Here is an 8,363-nt window from a genome sequence, read left to right as displayed (position 1 = left end):
AGAAACCTACATTCATTTCTCCATTTTGAAGAAAACCATAATCATTCTTGAATATTTCTCATTTCTCTTTTCTTATTCATTCCATTCATTTCTATTCAAACATGCAATTCATTTCTTGTTTCAACAAGCTAGTAGAGGAACCGATTGGACATATACAGTTGAGGCTCAAATGATTTATAATTAAGTTTCAGTTTTTTTTCCTATTAATTATAAACTCATTTAGTCATGAATTCAATCCACTATAGTATCGTGACTGAGCTCTCCCTAACGACATACCATTATGACAGTAACTACTCAGTGCTCGTCCATTGACCTTCTCATAAGTGTGTTACCCTCATGGGATATCATTGATCTCTTTGGGATAATATTCGTTCTCCCAATATGATCATATTTTATCTCATGGTAACCATTAAATCTTCCTTCATGAAAAGTCAATCACTATCAAATAGTGATCAAGTCATCCATCACAAAGGCAGATGACTCATGGCCACGTTTACTTTTCATCAACTATGTAATGCCAATGAGAGGATATCACTTACCCATGTTTTGGGCTATGAATTCCACTGTTGTGAATGATGCTACATATTATAGAATTCATACATCCAACACATCAACTTTCGATCCTTACCTATTTAAACTCAAGCTTTTACTTACATCAAAGTGTACGAGTCACGCATACATAGTCTATCATCCACTCAGGATTTAGATATACCACACAATGAACATCACAGTGAATAAATCCATAAACGGATTCAAGATCTACTCTACTTGGGTTCTGTTTGATGTACTATCAATCTAGTCAGTCATATCTATGTCTCTATCTTGTGAGAGTCATCCGCTCCGATGTCCAAAACAAGGCATCTCCCCAATTGGACTTGATAGACGACATATTAGTGTTTTAATCGGTTTGCTCATTTTCAATTAGACTAAAGACATGTTTTGTTCCGTCTACTAATACAAATTGTCTTTCAGTACTACAACCCGACCACGTAATACCGCTTAATATTAGTTAAACATTTAGACAACCAATGACCAAAATTTGCATCCATTTTGCTTTGCGTGCAAAAACCATGTGAGGAAAATTATACAAAGTATATTAATATAATCAATGAATTTGTTTTATTAATCAATTTGTTCAAAAAATTACAAGTTTACAAACGAATATACAATACTCAGGGGACCAGATTCAACAGTTCCCACTTCCATTCCCCTCTACTTTCCGTTAGGTAGGCAAGAATGGTATCCATGTCAACATTTTTATAGAATTCTAAATCCATCTGTTCAATATCATTATGTTGATACCATGGAATACCATAGTGCTCGCTAATAGCACTTGTGGAAATGTTAATCTATAGTTCCCGAATCGTTACACGATTTCCACCGTAAACTTTTAAATATACATAAAATTCGAGAACAATAGGTATAACCGTGGTCGATTTTGGGACTAGATGATCTGCCACAATTTTTTGTGGTAAAATTAAGGTCTTACCTGCACTTAACGAGCTTATTTTATAACGTTTTTATATGTTTTATTCTATTTTCTATATTTTATTACTTTGTGTTTAAATTATACAAAATAAGTGTTTTTATGCAATTTTGAGTTATATAACGATCTAATGGGCCACTATGGGTGATACGGCCACACGCCGAGCACGTCCCTAGACCAATACCCTACGCGTTGCTTGCAATCCCTTACGAGCTAAACTAATTCGCTTCAAGCTTGTTGAGCTCAATTGAGCTCATTTCCAGCTCAATGAGCTCGTTTCCATCTTTCTATTTTATGCATTTTGAAGTTACTGGAATTAAAATAAATTATTTAATTTTAGTTAGTTAATTTAGTTAGTTCAGTTCAAATAATTAAGTTGTGATTTTTAATATGTCAAAAATCTGGACATTTTAATTAAATTTAATGTGTCTTAGTTTATTACCTATTAAATAGATGACTAATAGTTAATTAAGTGTGTCTAAACTTAAGACAAATTTAATTCATGTTTTCAATTAATTTTTCAGCCGAATTTAACTTGTCTTAACTTGATTAATTGGCTGAATTTAATTGCTACAGGTTCAATGCATGGACGGAACCGTTAAGTGAGCTGATTATTTAGCTAATTCCAGCAGACTTTTCGTGGACATCAAGGGCAAAAGGAGCTGTTGATTGACTTCCCCAAGCTGACTGTTTAAGTCTCCAAGACAACCTTAAAAGTTTTCACATTGTTGCACATTCCATCCACACTTCAAGGCTGTTCAATTTTGCTTCTTCACACACAAATGACTTTTCAATCTTGTTGGTTTACACTCCATGGCTGTTGAGGTATCTTAAGCTGCTTATTAAATCCCAAACCCATTCAGCTGAACAAAGTAGCTCAATTAAATACATACAAGCACCATGGCCAAGCCTACTTGAGCCAATTCAGCTCCCAAATGCTTCAATTAATTTTCCAGTTGAATTAAGGCATCTAGAACTGCCCATTGATGTCCTCCATGAATAAGGAAGTTTCTTGGAAGCTTCTTGGAATTTACTTGAACTATTCTGGAAATTTCTGCTTATTAAAAGCTGTCCATTTAGCTACCATTTGTCTATTCAGCTAGCTTAGTTCATTAGCTAAAATATGTAACTCATTACCTTTTGTAGGAACTTTTTCCAGATTATTGAATGAACTTTGTTCAAAGAGTAAGTTTTCTCCTCTCTAAATTTGTACAAGTTTCAATCTCACTTATCTAGCGTGCTAGTGGCGTCTATCGTTCTCTTTTTGAACTTATCACCTTATTTTTGGTGTAGCGTTCAACCCTTCTACAATTCTACAAATCCACCTTAACCAAATAGAAATCAGGTGACACTCTTTAGTGTTGAATCGTTTCTAGAGTTAAGTCCATTTTTCCATTCCCACAAATTATCCAAAATTAACTATCATTTGATTCTTTTACTAAACTGAACCTTCATTCTTTCTAAACCTTCCATCCATCTAAAAATCACTTTGTAAGCCCCAGCAAACCATAATCAAATTTACACCTTTTGACTACCGAAACTTATCCTCGTCGATGATCAGGCAAGCTTTGTGAAACGTCTCGATTAACCCGGGCAGATTCGCATCATTTGGTATCAGAGCTATTAAAACAAGGAGCATCGACATTCGTATCAAGCCCGAAAGTAGGTTTGTAACGAAAAAAATCAAAAAAAGAGAGAAAAAAAGAACAAAAAATTTCACGGTGTAATTTATTTTTCCTTTGTATTTAGCTTATTATTGTATTGAATTAAAAAAATCGAAAAAAAGGAAAATTCAAAAAAATAATAAAAAAAAGTTCGAAATTATAGAAAAAAAAATCGGAAAAAAAAGGAGTGAAGTTTCAAAAGTTTGACAAGTTCTTGATTAATTTGCAATCTCTTTTACTAATCCCGATCACCGAGGTTAGTCTACCATTTTCTTCTACCCCAAAATGCCACACTTAAACCAATTTAATTCTTTATTTTAGCCTACCCTATACACCCTAACGTTACCCTTTGCACCCATTTGAAGCCGACCCTCTAAGTCGCAATAAGTCTGCATGAAACGGAATACGAATTCACAAGAGTGAGACGAGTGGAAAAAGGCACGAGTGGTGAGTACATTAGAGCGGCATAAGCCTAAAAGAGAGTTCAAACACGAAAGTAAGTGAATTTTTCTTTGTGAGCGAACTTGTGAGTCTTTGTAGTGAGTGTTCAACATTGACATGTCCCATAGTCCCGACGGCAATATGGCGGATAGACAACCTGTTCAGAATGTACCCGATTTGAACATGCAAGCTTTACTACGTGAGGTTGAACGCTTATTCCACCAAAAGCTGGAATCGATTCAAGAAAGACTTGACTGTGTGGAAGGAAGAGCCCAACGAAGAAGAACTCCCCTAAACCCTCTGAGAAACCGAGGACGGCAATATGATCTAGATGACGAATCTTCCGAGCTGAGTGTACACGAAAGTGATCAAGGGTCAAATGCGAATGTCTGACGGAGAGACCTGCGCAACCGAGGCCAACGAGACCGAGAGAGGTTTGATGATGACTTGAAAAGCATTAAGTTGTCAATCCCTTCATTCCAAGGCCGATCGTATCCCGAAGCTTATCTCGAGTGGGAGAAAAAGATCGAGCTCATATTTGAATGCCATAACTATTCTGAGGCCAAAAAAGTTAAGTTGGTTGCTATCGAGTTCTCTGACTACGCGATGGTTTGGTAGGACCAACATACGACTAGCCGAAGACGAAATGGCGAGCGTCCTATTCAAAGATGGTCCAAGATGAAAGCTGTAATGCGACGACGATTCATTCCTTTGTACTACCATTGGGAGTTATACAAAAAACTCCAAAATCTTACACAAGGGATGAGAAGTGTGGAGGACTACTATAAAGAAATGGAAGTCCCTATGATTCGCACGGATGTCCAAGAAGATCGCGAAGCGACTATGGCGCGATTCTTGGCGAACTTAACCGCGAAATAGCCAACATCGTCGAGTTGCAACACTACGTGGAGATCATCGACATGGTGCATATGGCGATCAAAGTCGAGAAGCAACTGAAAAAGAAAGGTGTTCTTCGTGGCTATTCAACTTCGAGTGCACCCAAATGGAACCAAGGCTCAAGTAAGAGTTCCGTTGAAAATCAAGCGAAAGAACCTGCGGTGCCTGTGAAGTCTACCAAGCCTTTGGCCGAATCTAGTAAAGGTAAAGCCATTGAAAATATTCAAAATTGATCTCGCGATATTAAGTGTTTTAAGTGCCAAGAGAGAGGGCACATAGCAAGTCAATGCTCGAATCGTAACACGATGATCATGCTTCCCAACAGTGAAATTGAATCGGAGGATGAACTGGATAAAAATGAAGATGAAGTTGAACATCCATAAGAAAATGAAGACGAAGTAAAGTTTGCTATTGAAGGCGAGATGCTCGTTGTCAAACGAAGCCTCAATGCGTAAAACTCGGTAAGTGAGCCTCAACGAGAAAATCTATTTCATACTCATTGTTATGTCTTAGGAAAATTTTGCAGCGTTGTAATTGATGGCGGGAGTTGCACAAATGTGGCAAGCACACTTGTAATCGAGAAGTTTTCTTTGCCAACTCTCAAGCACCCAAGCCCCTACAAGTTGCAATGGCTCAACGACGAACTCGAATTAAAAGTGACCAAACAAGTGTTGATTCCATTTTTGATTGGAAATTACCATGACGAGGTCTTGTGCGATGCTGTGCCCATGCATGCGGGCCATTTACTGCTTGGAAGGCTGTGGCAGTTCGATCAATGAGTCAAACACGATGGATTCACCAACCAATATTCATTCCAGCACAAAGGCAAAGACATCACTTTTGCCCCTTTGTCTCCACAACAAGTGCTGAAAGATCAACAAAGAATAAAACAATCCATGGAGAGTTTGAAAAAAAATAAAAAGGAATTGAAAGAGAGTAAAAAAGAAAAGAACGATGATTCAAAAGAAAAGAAAGAAGAGAGATTGAGAGAAAAGAATCAAGATTGTGAGAAAAATAAGAGCAAGGAAAAAGAAAGTGAAAGACAAATGAGTGAGAAAAAGAAAGGTGTTTTCACTAACCAACAAGCTCGTTGTCTCTGTATTTTCCCGTCATTTCAAGATAATTCCACCAAGGAGCTTCGATTGCATTATAAGTCCAAGGAGAGAAGATTTATGATAATCGACAAAGGTAAAAATGATCATTGTTTTCCGATCCCTCGAGGTAAACAAGGTATGACTTACGGGAACTTTAAAACCTCTCTGCCCTATTCGGTTGGTAATAAATATTTTATTGAAGAATTGGTTTCTGTAAAGCATTTAAATCGTGATGTGTTTAACTGTTTAGCTTTTAAAAATGATTCATCTGTTTTGATTGATGCTGATGATGCAATTTTGGAGGAGCCCATCGTTCAATTTCCATTGCAAGGTTTTATTGTGCGAAATTTCCATTCATCTGTTTGTGATGAAAATTTGTGTTCAATAAATTGTGGTGAGGAGTTTGTTTGTTTGAACGATGAACGAATTACGTTGATTGTTTCTACATTTCTTTTGAAATTTTTTGGTAAGACTTTTCTTGATGATAAGTTTGTTGAAAAGGTGAAAGATCAATGGCCACTGCTAAGCTTAACTATGTAAGATTTGAGTCGATTAAGTGGTAAGATCTTGACTTGCAAAAAGCTTCGTTCAATTAATTGTGGGCATAAAATTTGGAAACTACCTTCTTGCATGGATCACGAACATTCTACCCGAATGGTACTTGTCCCACATATTTGCTTGGATGAATTCTTGTTGACTTATGGTTACTCATTTAAATTAATTCATTCATTTGATGAGACTTTGTATGGTGAAGGTGTAACAAAATAGTTTGGTTGCTTGACTTATGTGTGTTCGAATACATTTGATCGAGTGAGATGTGGAATATATTCTTATTTTAATGATATTCTCACATCTTTTGAATTACCTTCCATGTCTAGATTATTGGTGAACTTGAAGAATCAAATTGAAAAGATGTACGAGAATCCATTCACCCCATTCGTCCAAGTAGAGCCGAGTAAGAAAGAATGTTATCCAATGAACAAACGACTCGACTTGAGGACAAGTCGCTTTGAAGAGGGGAGATGATACGGCCACGCCCTAAGCACGTCCCTGGACCAGTACCCTACGCGTTGCTTGCAATCCCTTGAGAGCTGAACTAATTCGCTTCAAGCTTGTTGAGCTCAATTAAGCTCATTTCCAGCTCAATGAGCTCGTTTCCATTTTTCTATTTTATGCATTTTTAAATTGTTGGAATTAAAATAAATTATTTAATTTTAGTTAGTTAATTTAGTTAGTTCAGTTCAAATAATTAAGTTGTGATTTTTAATATGTCAAAAATCTGGACATTTTAATTAAATTTAATGCGTCTTAGTTTATTACCTATTAAATAGATGACTAATAGTTAATTAAGTGTGTCTAAACTTAAGACAAATTTAATTCATGTTTTCAATTAATTTTTCAGCCAAATTTAACTTGTCTTAACTTGATTAATTGGCTGAATTTAATTGCTACAGGTTCAATGCATGGACGGAACCGTTAAGTGAGCTGATTATTCAGCTAATTCCAGCAGACTTTTCGTGGACATCAAGGGCAAAAGGAGCTGTTGATTGACTTCCCCAAGCTGACTGTTTAAGTCTCCAAGACAACCTTAAAAGTTTTCACATTGTTGCACATTCCATCCACACTTCAAGGCTGTTCAATTTTGCTTCTTCACACACAAATGACTTTTCAATCTTGTTGGTTCACACTCCATGGCTGTTGAGGTATCTTAAGCTGCTTATTAAATGCCAAACCCATTCAGCTGAACAAAGCAGCTCAATTAAATACATACAAGCACCATGGCCGAGCCTACTTGAGCCAATTCAGCTCCTAAATGCTTCAATTAATTTTCCAGCTGAATTAAGGCATCTAGAACTGCCCATTGACGTCCTCCGTGAATAAGGAAGTTTCTTGGAAGCTTCTTGGAATTTACTTGAACTATTCTGGAAATTTCTGCTTATTAAAAGCTATCCATTTAGCTACCATTTGTCTATTCAGCTAGCTTAGTTCATTAGCTAAAATATGTAACTCATTACCTTTTGTAGGAACTTTTTCCAGATTATTGAATGAACTTTGTTCAAAGAGTGAGTTTTCTCCTCTCTAAATTTGTACGAGTTTCGATCTCACTTATCTAGCGTGCTAGTGGCGTCTATCATTCTCTTTTTGAACTTATCACCTTATTTTTGGTGTAGCGTTCAACCCTTCTATAATTCTGCAAATCCACCTTAACCAAATAGAAATCGGGGTGACACTCTTTAGTGTTGAATCGTTTCTGGAGTTAAGTCCATTTTTCCATTCCCGCAAATTATCCAAAATTAACTATCATTTGATTCTTTTACTAAACTGAACATTCGTTCTTTCTAAACCTTCCATCCATCTAAAAATCACTTTGTAAGCCCCAGCAAACCATAATCAAATTTACACCTTTTGACTACCAGAACTTATCCTCGTCGACGATCATGCAAGCTTTGTGAAACGTCTCGATTAACCCGGGCAGATTCGCATCAATGGGCCTAGTGATGATCTAATGGCTCCATCTAGTGTGTAGGACACTATTTTTGAGCTTAGAAGGCAAGGGTCAACTACAGCGTAACAACACTCAGAAGTGGTTTTGCAACGCCAGACTTCGAAGCCAAAATACCCAAAAAATGAAGGCAATGTCACGACACCAGTCCTGTGGTGTCGCGACACCAAATGACGAATAGGAAAAATTAGTTAGGGGTATTTTAATCCTCACAATGTCCCTTAATCAGATTTTTGAGTTGTTTTGTGAGTATAAACTCTATAAATAGGCATGTTAAG

Source organism: Gossypium hirsutum, chromosome D12 (genome assembly GCF_007990345.1).
Source record: "Gossypium hirsutum isolate 1008001.06 chromosome D12, Gossypium_hirsutum_v2.1, whole genome shotgun sequence".
Taxonomy (NCBI): domain Eukaryota; kingdom Viridiplantae; phylum Streptophyta; class Magnoliopsida; order Malvales; family Malvaceae; genus Gossypium; species Gossypium hirsutum.
Note: the sequence above shows the minus strand (reverse complement) of the source record.